Genomic DNA, 20,182 nt, shown 5'->3' on the forward strand with positions numbered 1-20,182 from the left:
CCCGTGCTAGGGTCCGTGTAGAGGTCCGGGTGGCTTCGCAAAAATGGCTACTGAAAGGGAACAAAGGCACGGACCCCGTGTCAGGGTCCGTGTGTTCTCGTTTTTTCTGCACCTGCGAGGAAACTTACATAATGTCTATTCTCCCAATCGAACAAATAATAGAACGAAATTAAACACCTTGAGACCAAACTAAGACACCATAGCATTGAACTAAACTCGTACGACACCCACAACAACGACGTTCCCCCTACGATACATACAATGCGAAAACATGAAAGCTTGACACCCCATTGCTTCCTACGACTTCTAATGAATTAAAGAGCCTAAAGATATGAACGAAACCTCAAAAATACTCCAAACATCATTACCAATGCACCTATACGCAGCAACGATCACCCGTCGATTTCCAACGTATCCTGCAACAAATAACTTCAAGAACACAATTTACGTAAAAGTCGCAGTTTGAGCAGTCCCACGAAAAACGCCATAACTCACTCAATATTTATCCAAAAATTTCGAATTTTATATCAAATCGAAGGTATCAAAAATTTATACGTTTTTCTTGTTGAACGTTTTCTCAAGATCTCGACCAAAAATTCATAGTTTTAACAAGAACAGTAAAAATGTGGTTTAGATCTAAAAATTTTCCTTCAAAATTGATCCAAACAATTAACTGCACAAACTATGAACATCATACATGAATTTTACGCATAAAACAACGCAACACATAACATGACATGAACGACACAGCAAAAAAGAGATTATACGTGACTTTAAATCTTTAACGTTACCGAAACGACGACACCGAAGCGGAACGAGTGCGAGGATTGATCCGGGACGAACGTGGCACTAATTTCTTGCAATTAAATCACTGAAATTTGCTGGAGAATATGGAGAGGGAGGGGCGGCTGCTGTGTAACTAGGAACCCTAGGCTTTCTCTTAAAAAAATGAAATTCTGAATTGTATTGTGTGTGTTCGTGTTTACGTGAATGTGTGTGTGTTAGTGGTGTGTGTGTGTGTTTGGTGTTAAAAGTAGGGTAAGTAGAGCTAATTAAGTAAATTAAATAAATAATGACAAATCACAAGATAATTAGAATGCTAATGCCCCATAGAAAAATAATGCACACATGTGCTATATCTTTAAAAGTTATAAAAATCTCAAAATTATCTAAATCAATAAATTGGCTTTTAAAAATGCTAAACTTATAAATTATTTAAAATACCCCATCGTTAACTTAAAAAAATTAAAATACCACGCTTAACAATTGTCAAGATCGTCACCGGTCTCTTTTCCTCGATCCCGCCTCGAATAATCGCTTGAAACATGAAATCGAAAAAATATTTTAACTGCATCACAACAAACATGAATGATTCAAAATAATGCATTTTCATAAATTATGCATGGCTAAAACTCATTTAAAATTAATTAAATTATTTAATTATTAAATGAATACATGGATTATACGTGCACTGAATTTGGGCACTACAGTTCCTACCCCACTTATAAAAATTTCGTCATCGAAATTAAGTCTTACCAAACAACTCCGGGTAGCGAAGTCCCATATCTGTTTCTGCTTCCCAAGTGGCTTCCTCCACTGATTTAATTAGCCACCGGATTTTCACTAGCTTAGTCACTTTGTTCCGGAGTCTGCGCTCCTGTCTGTCTAGAATTTGCATCGGTCGCTCCTTATATGATAGGTCTGGAGCAAGCTGCAACGGCTCATAGCTCAGAATATGCGAAGGATTCGCATGGTACTTCCTCAGCATAGAAACGTGGAACACATTGTGTACCCCGGCCAGTTTCCGCAGAAGGGCTACACGGTAAGCTACTGTCCCAACTCTGTCTAGAATCTCGAACGTTCCAATAAATCTCGGACTCAGCCTACCTCTCTTCCCAAATCTCCTTACACCCTTCATAGGTGCTATCGTGACGAATACGTGATCACCAACGACAAACTCGAGATCTCTTCTCCTTTTATCAGCATAGCTCTTCTTACGGCTTTGGGCAGTCTTCATTCTGTCACGAATCTTGACCACCACATCTGCAGTTTGCTGAACTATCTCCGGACCAAGATCTGCTCTCTCCCCAACTTCATCCCAATGGACTGGTGATCTGCACTTCCGTCCATACAACGCCTCATAGGGAGCCATACCAATATATGATTGGAAATTGTTGTTGTAGGTAAACTCCACTAGAGGTATCTTAGACTCCCAAGTCCCCTAAAAATCAATCATACAGGCTCTCAGCAAATCATCAAAAATCTGAATCACTCGCTTAGACTGACCATCTATCTGCAGGGTGAAAAGCTTTACTGAACAGCAACTTTGTCCCCATGGCTGCATGTAAGCTCTTCCAGAAGGACGACATAAACCTCGGGTCCCTGTCGGGCACAATCGAAACTGGGAACCCATGTAAACGGACTATCTCCATGATATAAAGCTCCGCGTACTGCGTCATGGAGAAAGTCGTCTTCACTGGCAAAAAGTGCGCTGACTTCGTGAGTCGATCCACAATAACCCAAATTGCATTAAAGCCTCTGACTGATCTAGACAATCCAATTACGAAGTCCATCGTGATGTTCTCCCATTTCCACTCTGGGATTGGGAGTGGCTTAAGCATCCCTGCTAGCCTCTGATGTTCATGCTTTCACTTGCTGACAAGTAAGATATTCTGATACAAATCTGCGGATGTCTCTCTTCATCCCCGGCCACCAATACAGAATCTGAAAGTCTTTGTACATTTTGGTACCTCCTGGGTGAATAGAATACGGAGATGCATGTGCCTCCGTCAGAATATCATGTCTGATGGAATCAACACTAGGCATCCACATTCTACCTCTGTATCTCACAATACCATCTGGCACTGTGTACAGTAGGACTGCCCTTGGCTTCATCCTTCAGTCTCCATTTCTGCAACTGCTCATCTGAAGACTTGCATATCCAGATACGGTCTAGCAGAGAAGACTGGACTGTCAGATTAGACAGCCTTGGTGATCTGCCCTTATGGTAAACTTCCAAACAAAACCTCTGAATCTCATACTGAAGAGGTCTCTGCACTGATAACTGAGCTATGACTGCAACCTTTCTGCTCAAGGCATCTGCCACAACATTAGCTTTTCCCGGATGGTAGTTAATCTTCGCAATCATAGTCATTCACCAGTTCCAACCACCGTCTCTGCCTCATGTTCAGCTCCTTATGCGTGAAGAAATATTTCAGAATTTTGTCATCAGTGAAAATCTGACACTTCTCGCCATACAAGTAGTGTCTCCAAATCTTCAACTCAAAGACGACTGCGGATAATTCAAGATCATGCGTTGGATAGTTCTTCTCATGCACTTACAACTGCCTGGAAGCATAAGCTATAACCCGACCCTGCTGCATCAACACTGCGCCTAACCCGAGCTTAGATGAATCAGTATACAACACAAAATCTCCTTGCCCAGATGGCATGGCTAGCACTGGCGCTGAAATAAGATCTTGCTTCAAAGTGTCGAAGCTCTTCTGGCGTTCTTCACTCCACACAAACTTAGCATTTTTCTTGGTTAGTGAAGTGAGTGGCACTGCTATGGATGAAAATCCTTGAATAAACTTACGGTGGTAACCGGCTAGACCCAGAAAGCTCTCCGATGCATTCTTTGGCTCACCCATTCCTTAACGGATGCTACCTTTGCTGGATCCACTTCAATACCACTACTAGACACTATATGACCCAAAAACGCTACTTTCTGCAACCAAGACTCGCACTTACTGAACTTCGCAAATAACTTGCGACTCTGCAAAACTTGCAACACGGTCCTCAAATGCTGGCTATGCTCCTCATGGCTCTTCGAGTATATGAGAATATCGTAAATAAAAACTATGACAAACTGGTCAAGGAAATGCTGAAATACTCGGTTCATGAGATCCATGAAAATTGCTGGAGCATTCGTCAATCCAAATGGCATTACTAAGAACTCGTAATGCGGCCATATCTGGTCCTGAAGGCCGTCTTGTGAACATTTGCATTCTTAACCTTCAGCTGGTGATACCCTGATTGAAGATCTATCTTAGAGAAAACTGTAGCTCCCTGCAACTGATCAAACAAGTCCTCGATTCTAGGAAGTGGGTACTTATTCTTTATCGTTACCTTGTTCAACTCACGGTAATCGATGCAGAGTCTCATGCTTCCATCCTTCTTTTTCACAAAGAGTACTGGCGCGCCCCACGGTGAGAAACTAGGGCGAATGAATCCTTATGTGGAAGCTCCTGAATCTTCTGCTTGAGCTCTAACATCTTAGATGGAGCTAATCGGTACGGCGCCTTAGATATTGGCACTGTGCCTGGCATGAGATCAATAGCAAACTCCACCTCTCTCTCTGGTGGAAGACCTGAAACATCGTCTAGGAAGACGTCTGGGAATTCACTGACTACTAGCACGTCGGATAAAGATGGAGTGGGCACATCAGGCGCTGAAATAATACTGGCCAAGAAGGCCTGACACCGCTTGGAAATCAGCCTCCTCGCCTGCATGCACGGAATCATGCGAGGGATGCTTCTCCATCTGTCTGGCTCAAATAGAAACTGTTCCATACCCAATGGCCTAACCAATACTGATCTTTTCTGGAAGTCAATCAGAACCTTGTTCTTTGTCAGCCAGTCCATTCCCAAAATAATGTCGAACTCTGGCATCGGCAGTAGAATCAAATCTTCATATACTAGATGAACTTGCAACTCCAGATCGATATCTCTGATCACGCTAGTTGCTAACAGCTCTTCCCCGGATGGGACTGTCACCAAAAAGTTTATGTCTAGGCCAATGGACTTGATGTCCAGATGATTAGCAAAAGTCTTCGAGATAAAGGAGTGGGTGGCTCCTGAATACATCAGTGCCGTCGTGGTTAATTTCTTTATGAAAATATTCCCTGAGATGCGTTAGCACAAAAAACTAACTTATATCCCAAAAATTCAACCATAAACCTCATGCAACAAAAGACACCCACAATTCCAACTAAAACACTAGTATTCCCAATTAAAATTAAAATACAAGGCAAAGAAATCAATACTGTACTGAATTAAATAAATTACCAGTCAAAAGGGAAGTGTCTGGATTCGCCTATTGGTCATGCATGGCGAATACTCTCCCTTGGGTTGGCTGCTTCCAGTGTGGGCACTCTTTCAACATGTGGTCCGTAGCTCCACATTTAAAACATTTCCCGGATCCCCATAAGCACTGACCTGGTATGCTGGCGATTGCATTTCTGACACACTAGAAAATTACCGGGCCTCTGTAGCGCCCGCTGCTGCTGGATAGGACCCTTCCCTTTCGGCGGTCCCTGATAGGGTTTCTTTCCCGGTTGCCCCTCGTAAGGTTTCTTGAACTGAGGCCTCTGATGTTGTTGCTGCTGCGGTGGAGCTGGATAGGGCCTCTTGCCGTGCCTGTCTGCCTCAATGTCCCGCTGATCTTGTTCTGCCGCCAAAGCCCTAGATACGGTGACTGCATAAGAAGTGGGGCCAGCTACCCTCACATCACGGCACAAGATTGGCCGCAATCCATCCATGAAATGTCTCAGCTTTGCCTGGACATCATTTGAAATGAGGGGTACGAAGTAACACCCCCTCTCAAACTTTCTGACAAAGTCTGCCACGCTGCTCTCTCCCTGCCTCAGTGTCATAAATTCCCTGGTCAGGCAGAAGCGCACTTCCTCAGTGAAGTACATGGCGAATAACACTTCCTTGAATCCAGTCCAAGACAAAGTCTGCATGTTCACTGCCACTGATGCGCTCTCCCACCATAATCTAGCATCCCCAGTCAACAAGAAGGTGGCACATCTAACCCTGTCTGTATCAGTCAGTTCCATAAATTCGAATATTACTTCAATGGATTTGATCCATCCTTCAGCTATCATCGGGTCAGTGGTAAACGAGAACTCCTTTGGACTCATCCTCCTAAAACTCTCATACACTGCTTCCGGTTGGGACCTCGCCCTTACACCCGCTGCTGTAGCCTGGTTTCCCGCAAATTGCGCGAAGAACTGCGTCATACCTGCAAGCATCTGTGCCTGCATGTCTGGAGGTGGGGGTGGAGGTGGAGGAGCGTCTCACCTCTCCTCTAGAGCTTCTCTATCCTCGTCCCTTGCTTCCCGGTCAACCACACGTCTAGGAGGCATACTGTTCCAATAATTTACCCAACACGTAAACCTAATATGCATGAACATGATATAAATGACATGAGATGCACGTACTACAACTTGAAAATATACACATGCTGAAATCAGAACTTAATGCTTACTACATAACATAAATTTGAAACTTTAAAACTTACAGACTTGAGGTGTGACTTCGTGAGCTTCTTGCGACTGGTAGTAGGCATAACCCTTTACAAGAACACCGCTCTGATACCAACTGTAACGAACCGTACTTTTGCTACTTCAAATTTGCGGAAGAATTTAAAATTTTCTTAAATAAAAACATCCATACGGTCGTTAACTCATCGCTCCTAAAAATATCTTGGAAAGCATCCATCACCAATAAAATTTACTAACCAAATACTGGTTCCAAACATCCCTCACCAAAACATAAAATCAGTGTATTTTAAACTTGCATAAAAATATTAAAATAACGTGGGCGGTCCTCAGGGTCTAGCCTCCCGCTCAGTCCAAGTCTACTCCTTGGTCCCCACCTCCTGTCTCCTCATAGACATCCTCAATTGCATCGATCAAGTCTAGTGAGTCTAAAGACTCAACACGTATAAACTGGAAGTAACAAGTACTACATAATAAAACCACATGCAACTTTAAAATAGAACATACATACTTGAAGCTTGGCTTTGAAATGAACTTAAACTTGCATACATACATAGACGTGCCTTAACTTGAAAGCTTTCATAAACATGCTAGCATACTTGATCATACTTAAACATACACGACTTCATTTTGCGTAGAGGCATATTTCAAAGCAAGTGACCCATACATAATAAACGCCTGATCAGACAAACCACAATACTGGGCTGACAGGACGTATCCACTGCCACATACATGAGATCCTCGTTCATGATTTAACGGGCTGGTTGGTCCCCGTTCATAATTTAACGCTTTCCAACTACGATCTAACCCGTTCATAATTTAACGGAGTGGAGAGGTCCTCGGCCACGTTCAGCGACTTCCAAACCCATTCATAATTTGGTCACAAGACATTTAGCATATCTCAAAAACTTAAAATATTTTCTTTTTGCACGTCAACATACTTACTTGGCATTGAGGGATCCGTTGGACTTCGATCGGGGTTGTTGCTGCAACATACTAACGTGACTTCATAAACACAATGGGTGTAACTTAGTCGTAACAATCAAGCTTACTCACGAGTTCATACATTTCCTTAGGGTGTTCTAAAATTCCCGTGGCTCGACATTGTTAAACATTGCACTAAACCAAGACGTCAACCTCAAAGCATACCATAATATTTCTCAAAAACTCAAGTACACGGAACCCGTGCTCAGGTCCGGCTCCGGGTCCGTGTAGGTGCGTTCGAATGACTCGTGAAGAAAAAGGGAGGCACGGACCCCGTACTGAGGTCCGGGTGGAGTTCCGTGTAGTTGCGCAAAAGTGAAATTCGGGAAGAAGTGAGGACACGGACCCCGTGCTAGGGTCCGTGTAGAGGTCCGGGTGGCTTCGCAAAAATGGCTACTCAAAGGGAACAAAGGCACGGGCCCCGTGTCAGGGTCCGTGTATGGGTCCGTGTGGTATCGATTTTTCTGAACCTGCGAGGAAACTTACACAATGTCTATTCTCCCAATCGAACAACTAATAGAATGAAATTAAACACCTTGAGACCATCCTAAGACACCATAGAATCGAACTAAACTCGTACGACACCCACAAAAACGACGTTCCCCCTACGATACATACAATCTGAAAACATGAAAGCTTGACACCACATTGCTTCCTACAACTTCTAATGAATTAAAGAGCCTAAATACATGAACGATACCTCAAAAATACTCCAAACATCATTTCCAATGCACCAATACACAGCAACGATCACCCGTCGATCTCCAACGTATCCTGCAAAAAATAACTTCAAAAACACAATTTACGTAAAAGTCGCAGTTTGAGCAGTCCCACGAAAAACGCCATAACTCCCTCAATTTTTGTCCAAACTATTCGAATTTTATATCAAAAATTTCTACGTTTTTCTTGTTGAAGTTTTCTCAAAATCTCAACCAAAAATTCACATTTTTAACAAGAACAGTAAAAACGTGGTTTAGATCTAAAAATTTTCCTTCAAAATCGATCCAAACAATTAACCACTCAAACTACGAACATCATACATGAATTTTACGCATAAAACAACGCAACACATAACATGACATGATCGACGCAGCAAAAGAGAGATTATACGTGCCTTTAAATCTTTAACGTTACCTAAACGACGACACCGAAGCGGAACGAGTGCGAGGATTGATCCGGGACGAACGTGGCACTAATTTCTTGCAATAAATTCACTGAAATTTGCTGGAGAATATGGAGAGGGAGGGGTGGCTGCTGTGTAACTAGGAACCCTAGGCTTTCTCTTAAAAAAATGAAATTCTGAATGGTATTGTGTGTGTTCGTGTTTACGTGAATGTGTGTGTGTTAGTGGTGTGTGTGTGTGTGTGTTTGGTGTTAAAAGTAGGGTAACTAGAGCTAATTAAGTTAATTAAATAAATAATGACAAATCACAAGATAATTAGAATGCTAATACCCCAAAGAAAAATAATGCACACATGTGCTATATCTTTAAAAGTTATAAAAATCACAAAATTATCTAAATCAATAAATTGGCTTTTAAAAATGCTAAACTTATAAATTATTTAAAATACCCCATCATTAACTTAAAAAAAATAAATTACCACGCTTAACAATTGTCAAGATCGTCACCGATCTCTTTTCCTCGATCCCGCCTCGAATAATCGCCTGAAACATGAACTCGAAAAAACATTTTAACTTGCATCACAACGAACATGAATGATTCAAAATAATGTATTTTCATAAATTATACATGGCTAAAACTCATTTAAAATTAATTAAATGATTTAATAATTAATTGAATGCATGGATTATACGTGTACTGAATTTGGGCAATACAATTTCACTTGATTTTTAAAAGGCTAGTTGGTTGATGTTTTATTTTAAAGGGGAAAATATTTCACAACGAACATGAATGAAAATGTGTTTGAGTGTTATAAAAAAAATTTCTAGCACTTTCTAAGCAATAAAAAGACAGATGTTTCAGTTGGTATCAAAGCCAGGTTCTATAAAGGTTGTGTCACCATCAGCACCGGAAAGATCAGTCGTCAATCCTCAAACTCTTAAGTTTACATGCTTTATATGATTTTATGGTATTACCTGCATAATTACATGAATTATATGTTCATGTCATATGTTAAATAGCATTATGAGGATATATGTTTTATATGCTTCAGAATTTTTATATGTGTTACGCTATAAAATACGAAATTATTTGATTTCAACGCATGTTGGTTTTGTGGTGGAATTGGACTATGTTGATTTTTTTGGGATTTAGTACTGACGTTTTACTTTTTGGGCTATAAGTTAATAATGAATATTATGAATGGTTTGGGACATGTAGATTTTCTAAGAAAATATTTATGCTTCGTGGTTACTAGTCGAATTAATTTTTGGGAATTACTCATAAGAAATAATGATTTGAGGATTTGCAATGACTTGGGAGTAAGAAAATGTATAAATTGGGATTTTAAGTTTTTATGGAAGGTTAGATTGATTAATAGAATTGATTTTTGGGTGAATAAGTTTAAATTTTTGAAATCATGTTGTGGGAAACCTGTAGAAGAAAATTAAGAACACCAAAAACTTATGGGTTAATCGTAGGATTTTCGAAATTAAGGACCAATAAAGATAATTTTTGAGGAAATTAAGAAATTATTTTGCAATTGCTTAGGAATTTGGGAACTAGTTTAGCAATAAGTGATAATTGAATGTGTTAAATGCTAAGAATTTTTGTTGATTTGGGCTCGAAAGGATATTTAGAACCTTGGGATATCTTGGTTATAAGGTTATAAGGAATGTTAATCAAAGTTTTCTAAGAATGAATCGATATTAGGCTTGAAAATCTAAGCTTTAGCGGATGCGTTTGGGATTTTAATATTGAAATATGATAAGCTGACGAACATTTTGGGTATAAATTAAGGAAATTAATATATGATAAGTTTGGTTGTCCATCTTTTAATATTGGGAATTGTAAGAAAAGTTGTGATTCGAGGTTATAATAGTAATATCACTAAGTCATTTGGGTCTTTTTAAGTTGGGATTTGAAAATAAGAATTTAGAAGGAAAATTTAATTGGGATCAAGGAGACGTAAGGACCTTCTAGAATTTAAGTTTATCAGAGTAGCGCAGCGGAAGCGTGGATTTTTAGGATACTAGAACTAAGTCTAAACTTTTGATTATTAAGGATAAACGAATTTCGAGGACGAAATTCAATATAAGGGGGGAAGATTGTAACGTCCCGAAAATTTGAGGGTCCACGCGAATCACATGCATGCAATTATTAAATTTCTTTTTATTTTAATTAAATATTTTTATTGCATTAATTAATTATTTTGTGCATAATTTCATGTTTAAAATATATATTTTCTAATTATTGCATTAAAATGTATTTTTAAAGGTTATTCGAGGTGCGATCGAGGAACGGAGACCGAGGGCTCAAAAACGTAAAATGTTTTTATTAAATAATTATTTTTAATTATTTAAAATATGGTTGATGGTTTTTCATATTTTTGAAAATAAGGGGGTTTTGAGGTGATTTTATATACCGGGACGTAAATTTTATCGGTGTTGGTTTTTCAACTAAAATACGAGCTTCTTGGCAACACACCTATTAAATTCACAAATTTATTTAACAAAAACCTTGTTGATATTTTATTAAATTCTAATTTAGGCTAATGGGCTTAATTTAGTGGTTTAATAGGCCTAAGCCTAATTAGCAAATTAATTAGCTATTTAAAATCATTGAGCACCAAAACCCTTGATTTCACAAATCGAAACTCACGCCTCCCCACTCCCAAAATTCAGAAACTCTCCCCACCCCCACCCCCCCCCCCCCTATACACGATACACACACAAAATAATTTGAAGAAAAGTTCAAAAGTTGCAAAGGGTTTCAAGCCATCGTCTTCTCTCCGCCATTCTTCGATTTGTCAACATAAAATCGTGCGTTAAATACGCAAAGACACGCCATACATCTTCTTTTTCTGATCCATCATATCATATTAATGTTTTAATTATTGGATGCATGAAGTACATGACTTATTTTCCATAATTTCAATTATTGCACTTATAAGTTTCGGTTTCATGATTTGTGGATGCATTAAATTGTTCAAGCATGTTAGGGGGCTGCCATGATGTCAAGTTAAGTTTAAACAAAGGTTTTATGTCATTTAGAGACACACACGATTCACCAAAAGCAATAGAAGCAAGGCAGGAAGAACCGAAATCTACTGTCATGGGGTGAAATGTGATCGGGCTCCATGTTTTAGGGTGAGACGGGGCCTTGGCTGGGGGCAGGGCTCGGCCAAGGGCTGTCATGGGTCGGGGATAGAATCCTAGCCATGATAGGACTCGAGTTAGGGGCTGGGGAAGAGTCCTAGCCATGCTAGGACCTCACCCAAGAACCTTGCACATATTGGTGCAGGGTTTGTGCTTCTTCCAGGCGTTGGCGGCTTGGTCTGGGGTTCAAGGGACGGTTCTAGGCGATGCACTAGATTCCTAGGAGGGTGCACAAGGTGTGGTGCAAGAGCTGGGCTCGTTGGTTCAAGGGATGGGGAGCAGAACATAGAGTCCTACACCACTTGGAGTCTCGGCCAGAATAGGTGGGTCTTGGGGTGGCTCGTTTTTGTTGTTGGGTCTGGGTTCTTAGTGTTCTAAGGGTCCAGTAGGATAGTTTAAGATGAGGGTCAAGTTTTGGGTCGACATGGTTCGGGGGTAACTCGTGAAAATCGAATGTTGGCTCGAGGTCGAAGTTTAGGTGTCAAAATAGGGTTTCAAACTAATGAAAATTTGAAAACGGCTCACGGGGGTCGAGTCGTGGTCTATAAGGGCTAAAATAATATAAAAAGACTAAATTTAGAATTTAGGAATTTTATATTAAATTTTGGGATTTTTTTGGAAAAAAACACCGTCAAAACAATTAATTAAAGATAAATGAAAAAGGTTATTTTTTAAGCTAAATAAAATTATGGAAAAATTCATGTAAGCTTAAATAATTATTTGAGACATGTTAGAGTCAAAAAATCAAGAAAAAAGTCAAATTCGTAAAATGTCAAGTCCAGGGGTAAAACTGTCTTTTTACACCTAAAAATTAGTAAAGGTCATGGCAGTGCCCTAAATGCTGTTTTTATGATATTATGATTATTTTTAAATGTTTATGAAATGTTCATGATTAAATTATGATTTTTAAATGTCTATGGGATTTTTATGAATTAAGAAAGACATGTTGCATGCTTTGTTTCAAAAACAAAATTATATGTAATGCATGATTTTTTTAAAGTGATGAGAATAAGAAACGTGGAAGGAAGTGAAGTTATTGTGACTATTACGTGGTTACATTGGAAGATATCGTGAGGGTTATGGTCCCAGTGGGAGCCCGACGATCGTACTTCTATTGTTACCATTGAGGATATGAGGATATGAGGTATGAGGTAAGAATGGGAATATCGTGAGGCGAGAAGGCCCCAGAGGGAGCCCATTTATGGGAGAAGGCCCCAGATGGAGCCCCGACGATCATATTTCTATTCGAAAGAGGATAGGCCAAGGCTCAGTTGACCGATGAGAGTGTCGCTGATGTCTCCGCTGCCCAGTACTGTGGTTACATGTAGATGGACTCATCGACTTTTGAGGTTTATGTCATGATAAGGAAAGTCACAATTAACGATCTCAATTCAACAAAGGAAAGAAGAAAAAAATGTTTATGATCATGTTAATGGTTTTATGTCATGTTGAGGAAAAAGGAAAAAGGTCAAGGTTTATGAAATGCATGTCATGAAAATGGTTTATGAAATGCATGTCATGAAAATGGTCATTTTGAAGTTTATGCATCATGAAAATATTTATGAAAATGGTCATGTTTGAAGTTTATGCATATTCATGAAAACGATATTTTAAGTACAACTATTTTTCACTGTTATATGTTGACTGTATTACATATTATTTGTTAATAAAATTATGGTGTGTTGAGTCTTTAGACTCACTAGGTGTGATGGATGCAGGTGGGTTGGAGGAAGGACTTGATGGGTGATTTTACTGGACTGTCGGTGCACACAACCTGAGGACCAGCGCTTCTATTTTTCCGCATTACGTTTTATGATTATGACTTCAGTTAAAGATTTTTAGACTATTTATTTATGCTTTTGAGTGATTTTTGAGAGGTTTAGTATGAGCTATATTTTTCAAATTATTGCTTTTCTAGATTTGGTAAAACAGTAGACAATTCAATTTTTATGACTATTTCACTTGATTTTTAAAATGCTAGTTGGTTGCATGTTTTATTTTAAAGGAGAAAAATATTTTATAAAAATATTTTTATGGGGAAAATGTGTATTGAGTGTTATAAACAAACATTTATAGTACTTTCTAAAGCAATAAAAAAGGCAGACGTTTCAATCTTTATTTTCGAAATCATGTCATATTCTCATTTAATTATGCAATCATGCCATTTAATCATATAATAAATTTCATACTGGCACAATTAAATAATACAATTAAGCAATTAAATACGTAGGTGGTTTTTCGAACTTTACAGTAGAAGAAGCTCAAGTGCCCTGGGCTGGAGAAGTTCTATGGGAATGACGCATGTGAAAGCCCGTGAGGCCCAAGGGACCCAGAGCACCTAGGGATATGAAGAGTGATAGTACAAACTTTAGAATCTATTATATAGATTTATTACGTATATCTAATATATATAATGATGGTTAAAAGAAAAGAGAGAGGCGAGAAAGAAGATATAGGGAGCTATAAATATAAGATATAGAGGGGATCGTGGCGATATAGAACATAGGGTGAGGTGCACTAGATGCATATAGATATATAATATATAACATAGATTTATTCTATTCTTCTTCATGATAATATATATATATATATTAAACAAGTTCATTCTTCCTTCGGATGAACAAACCAAAAATCGAGAAAATGCTCCAGCAAAGTTGTTGAAAATCCTTACGCCTTTATATTTCGATCCATTCCCGTTAGATTTTGAAATCCGACTGCAGTACTGTGTTCCTATCCGACGCTGGCCTTTCAACTTGACGTAAGTTTTACTACGTTTGATATGTCTTGAAATTATGACTATTGCCAGAATTGAATCGGATTCATATATGATGGTTCTTGACATGTTAGAAATCGTAGAATCGAAGTCAGATTGAGAAACAGATTGTTTTTTGGAATTGTTATGATTTTTCAGAATATATCGTTTGATATTAGACATAATTAAATTGTTGAGTGATTACATATTAGATTGGATATTGGTTATGGCTTGTAATTAATATCTGTTGAGATTATATTGATCGGGATATCAGAATTATGCCGTTATACCACTGATTTGAGTTGAATCCAGATTGATCAGAGTGGTATTGATTTGAGCAGTATATTGATATGATATTATTGATATTGTCATTGCCAGATTGAGGGATTGACAGACTTCGAGTTCTAGACAGGAACGACACCAGAAATGCAATAAAAGAAAGGTATAAGTCAATGTGGTATTGGGAGATCGACTCGAGTAGGATATACTTGAGTTTTCCTAAATCACATACTTATTATTATTGTGTTCATTGATTTGATTTGATATGCTTGTTCTATTGATTTATTGGAAGCATGTATTAGATGAGTATTAGACGAGTGATCTTGTGACATAAGTGCCGATAGTGATGGTTACTTATGTTCGATATAGGAATACCAACATCTGGAAACCGGGATCCCTAGACTAGGATTGAGTCTAGTATGAGACGTGGTGTCGCAAGTCTGATTGACAGTTTAATATTGATTATGTTTTCAGATTTGATACATATTATTGTTATTGGTTACATGCCTTTACATTGTTTATATGATTGCATGTTTTATTGATTTATATTGGGATTTTATTCTCACCGGAGTTATCCGGCTGTTGTCGTGTTTGTATGCGTGCATGACAACAGGTGGGACAGGTTGGGGGTCCAGGAGATGAAGAGAGATCGTGATTAGAGTGGAGACTACGGACTTTGATTTGAGATAGGGTTTGGAACAATGGATATGTAATTGTTAAACCTTAGTTTTAAATGATTGTATATAGTACAAGATTTGTATTTTAATACTGATAAGTATGTTAGAATGTATTCCATTACGTTCCGTATTTAATCATGTATTTAAAAAAAATATTAGACCCTGTTTACTTTAATTGATTAAATTGTCCCAATGTTGATTATGAACTTGATTAGCGTCCGGGTCCCCACATAGGTAGTCAAGCTTGGAGGTCTTGGGTTCAAGTGTTGGGGGAGGCAAAATAAACCACTTTCCAAGGGTGAGATATTCTATGAGTGGCAGTGCTCGGCCCATGCTGGACCATCCTAACGACCCATGACCAGTAGTGGTGTGTGGGTATGGGCCGAGGCCCATGTTGGTTCAGCCTAATGGCCCATGATCGTTACAAAAAAGACGCCTTTTTGTAACGACCATGGTCTATCCCGATCCATGGGCTCCCTCGGAGGCCTTGTCCCATGTTGGCTTTCCCCTTGAGCCTTTTCCCTCACGGGCTTTCCCATGCGTCATTATTCATTGAAATTCTCCAACCCAGGCACTGGTGTAGAGCCCAAATTCAGTACACGTAAAACCCATGCATTTGATTAAATTGTTAAATTATTTATTTAATTTTATAATGATTTTTAGTGATGCATGATTTATTAAATTGCATTATTTTAATTATATATGTTTATGTGATACACGTTAAAATGTTTTTTTGAGTTTCATGTTTCAGGAGATTATTTGATTCGGACCGAGGAAAAGAGACCGGCGATGATTTTGGCAATTTTTAAAATGTGGTATTTTATTTTAAGTTGGGTTTGGGGCATTTTAAAAGGTTTATTTAATTTTTAACATTTTAAAAGCCTAATTTAATCATTAGGTGATTTAATGACTTTAATGTTTTAAAGATTTGTCACTTGTACATTTTATTTTAAATTAAGAGATGCTATTTAATGTTAGAGGAATGTTAGTATTTCAATTAGTTGTTAATTATTAGTTTAGCACAATTTTATCCCCTAACTATTAAAAACACACGCACACACACTTACATACACACATATACACGTTAAAACACACACACATATATCCTTGCCTCTTCATTTCCATTGTTTTGAAGAAAAGCTAGGTTTCTAATAACCAAGTGCAGCCGCCCCTCCCGCTCCAATTTTCCAGCAAGTTTTCGTCACTTTTATTCAAGTTAATCGAGCCACAAATCGTTCCGGATCAACCCTCGCATCTCTCCCGCTTCGGTATCGTCAGTTCGGTAATTTCAATTATCAATAAGGCATGTATAATTTATTTTTTTCTGCATCGATCTTGTTATGTTATATGTTCTTATGTTTATTAAGCGTAAAAATACATGTATGTTGTAAAAGTTTGAGCAAAAATTTGTTGTATCGGTCTTGAAACGATTTTAGATTTGAAAACTCGAAATTTGCTGTCATTTTAATTACTGCGACTTTTCGGTAGATTTTCTGGAAAACCTTTCAACATATAAAACGTAGAACTTTTTCATACCTTCGATTTGATAGTAAATTTGAAATATTTGGATAAGAAATGAGTTAGTTATGATCGTTTTCGTGGGACTGCTCAAACTACGATTTTCTGAAAATGCGTTCTTGATTTGTTTTTGAAGTTTTATTGTTGCAGGCTTCGTTGGAGATCGACGGGTGATCACTGATATGTTTAAGTACATCGAGAATGATTTTGGGATGGTTGTTGGTGTTTCGTTTCGTGTCGTTAGGCACTTGGTTGAATTAGAAGTCGTAAGAATTGATTGTGTTTAAAATGTCGTATTCACAGATTGGGTTGCGTCGTTTGTGATGCGTAGTTGTTTTGGGGTGTTTGTTGGAGTTCTATTAAGTGCCATAGCATCCTAGGATGGGTCTCGAGGCATTGGTTCATGGTCCGTATGATCGAGTTAGGAGGAATAAGCCTTAGGTGTAGTGATTTCCGGTTAGTTCGCGTTTCCAGCATCTACACGGACCCGTAGCTGGACCCTGGCACGGGGTCCGTGCACTTTTTCCTTCAAAATACGAATTTTCAGCACCTACACGGACCCCGACATGGACCCTTACATGGGGGGTCCGTGTCCTTTAAAAAAAATTTAAAAAAATTTTAAATTTTTTTATTGATTGTTTTGGGGTTTGATATTATGATTAGTACGATGATTAAACGATGTCAAGTTCCCGAGAGATTAAGAACGTTTAGTCATTTTTGGGTGTGAGCATGACTATACGTCCAAGTTATACAAAATAGTTATTCGAACTCATGTTAGTATGTGCAGCAGTGGCCCCAAGCGAGATCCAACGAATCTCTCAACGCCAAGTAAGTATATTCGACGTGAAAAAAAAAATATTTTTAAGTTTTTGAGGTATGCTAAATGTCTTGTGACCAAATTATGAATGGGTTTGAAATTCGATGAATGTGTCCGAGGACCACTCCACCTCGGTAAAGCATGACCGGGTTTAGATCAGGATTGGAATGCGGTAAAGCATGACCAGGGACCAATCCACCCGTTAAGGCATCAACGTGGATCTCATGTATGTGGTAGTGAACTTTCCTGCCAGTCCAGTACTGTGGTTTAGTCTGATCAGGTACTTTTATATATGAGTCACTTGCTTTGAAACATATCTCTACACAAAATGATATTATGTATGCTCAAGTGTGTATGATACAAGTATGTTTAAGAAAAGTCTTATGATGATGGCAAGTCTACGTTTATGCTACTACGTTCAAGTTTCAAGTATTTTTATGCTATGACGTTCAAGTTTCAAGTATGTAAGCCCTACTTTAAAGATTCATGTGGTTTTATTATGTAGTACTTGCTATCTCCAGTTTATACATGTTGAGTCTTTACACTCACTAGACTTGATCGATACAGGTAAGAAGACTTTGAGGAGACGAGGGGTGGGGACCAATGAGCTGGCTTGGACTTTGAATGAGGCTAAACCCGAGGACCGCCAATGTTTTAAGATTTGTTGCATGATAGTTTTAGTACACTGATTTCATGAAGTGGTTTATGATGTTTAAACGATTATTACTTTTGGAAAACTTTGTATTGGTTGTTTTTATTGCGAATGTTTTTAGACGAGCAAGTTATTTTAATACAAATTTGAAAGTTTATTTTGTATTTATGAAAATTTTTATTTTTCCGCAAATTTTAAAATAGTTAAATGTACGGTACGTTACAGTTGGTATCAGAGCAGGTGTTCTTGTAAAGGGTTATGCCTACTGCTAGTTGCGAGAAGCTCAAAAGTAATATCTCAAGTCTGTAAGTTTTAAAGTTGTAAATTCATTCATGTAATATGTATCTAATCACGATTTCCGCATGTGCATGTTTGAGTTCAAATTACGAGCATCTTATAATATTAGTAGTAGTATATTCATGCATGTTGGGTTTACGTGTTGGGCAAATATTGGAATAGTATGCCCCCAAGACGTAGGATTGTGTGTGAAGCAGGTGATGAGAATAGGGAAGCCTGGGATGGGGAGAGGGTCACTCCTCCTCGTCCACCCCAGATATGCAGGCACAGATGCTTGCAGAGATGACCCAGTTCTTCGCATAGTTTGGGGGAAACCAGACTGCAGTATACATAAAGGGAAGGCCAAAACCGGAGGCAGTCTATGAGAGGTTTAAGAGGGTGTATTCTAAGGAGTTCTCGGGGACTACTGGCCCGATGATAGATGAAGGATGGATTAAGTCCATCGAGGTGATTTTCGCTTCCATGGAGCTGCAGGATGCAAACAGAGTTAGATGTGCCACATTTTGTTGTCAGGGGACGCCAAGCTTTGGTGGGAGAGTGCGTCCGTGTCGGTGAATCTGCAGACTCTGTCATGGGATGGCTTTAAGGAGGTCTTTTAATCGAGGTACTTCACTGAGGAAGTACGATCCAGACTGACTAGGGAGTGTATGCCGTTGCGTCAAGGAGACAACAACGTAGCTGAGTTCGTGAGAAAGTACGAGGGGGGGTGTCACTTTGTGCCCCTGATTGCAAATGATGCCCGGGAGAAGTTGATGCATTTTATGGATGGGTTGCGGTCGATATCACGCCGTGATATTCGAGTTGCTAGTCCTACGACATATGTAATTGTCATGTCGAGAGCTTAGGCAGCAAGGCAGGACCAGAGGGACATTGAGGTTGATAGGCTTGGCAAGAGGCCCTATCAGGCATCTTGTCTTGAGGAATCTCTTTAAATCATTAAGAAACTTAGATTAAGTGGATATGAGTACTGGAATTAGGTTAACTAAGACTACTTAGGTTGTGTAAGTTTTAATTTCAAGTTTATGAAATAGGTGATCATACGGGGATATTGGGTGAAATAAAAAAAAAAAAGGAATTAGTTGTATTCAACATAGGTTACCAATGGTCGAATATTAAGATTTTTATCGAGTAAGAAATCTAAAATCTTTATATGAAGATTCTAGAATTATGTGGGTTATAAGTAAAGTTGATTTATTAGAATTAGTCCATCATTAACAGGGGAAACTTATTAAGCTTTATACGATAGAATCAATTAAGTATTGAGGATACGTCAAAATATGACATTCGTTCCAATGATGAAGGTTTAAGTGTCTTAGGCCTCAACTATAATGTAATTGGGAAAAAAATAGTTTAAGCATGTGTTTGATGCTAGGAAGGTTTATTATCTAAGCAGAATATCGATATTCTATATTTTGGGGTTTTATGGATTAACTTGTAAATAGCTAAGTTACGTAAGTTTGGTGTCGTAAGGTAAAGATTCGATTCAAGGATCGTAGGTCAATATTAGTACGGGATTAAGATAAGGTTTAACTTTTGAGTGTAGTAACAATGATAGAAGTTGATCAGTAACTTTTGGTGCTAAGATTTCTTAGATTGAACTGCATAAATGCTAATTTAATAGATCGATGAACATACGGGTATAGTA

This window comes from Primulina eburnea, chromosome 17 (assembly GCF_022965805.1).
Source record: "Primulina eburnea isolate SZY01 chromosome 17, ASM2296580v1, whole genome shotgun sequence".
NCBI lineage: Eukaryota > Viridiplantae > Streptophyta > Magnoliopsida > Lamiales > Gesneriaceae > Primulina > Primulina eburnea.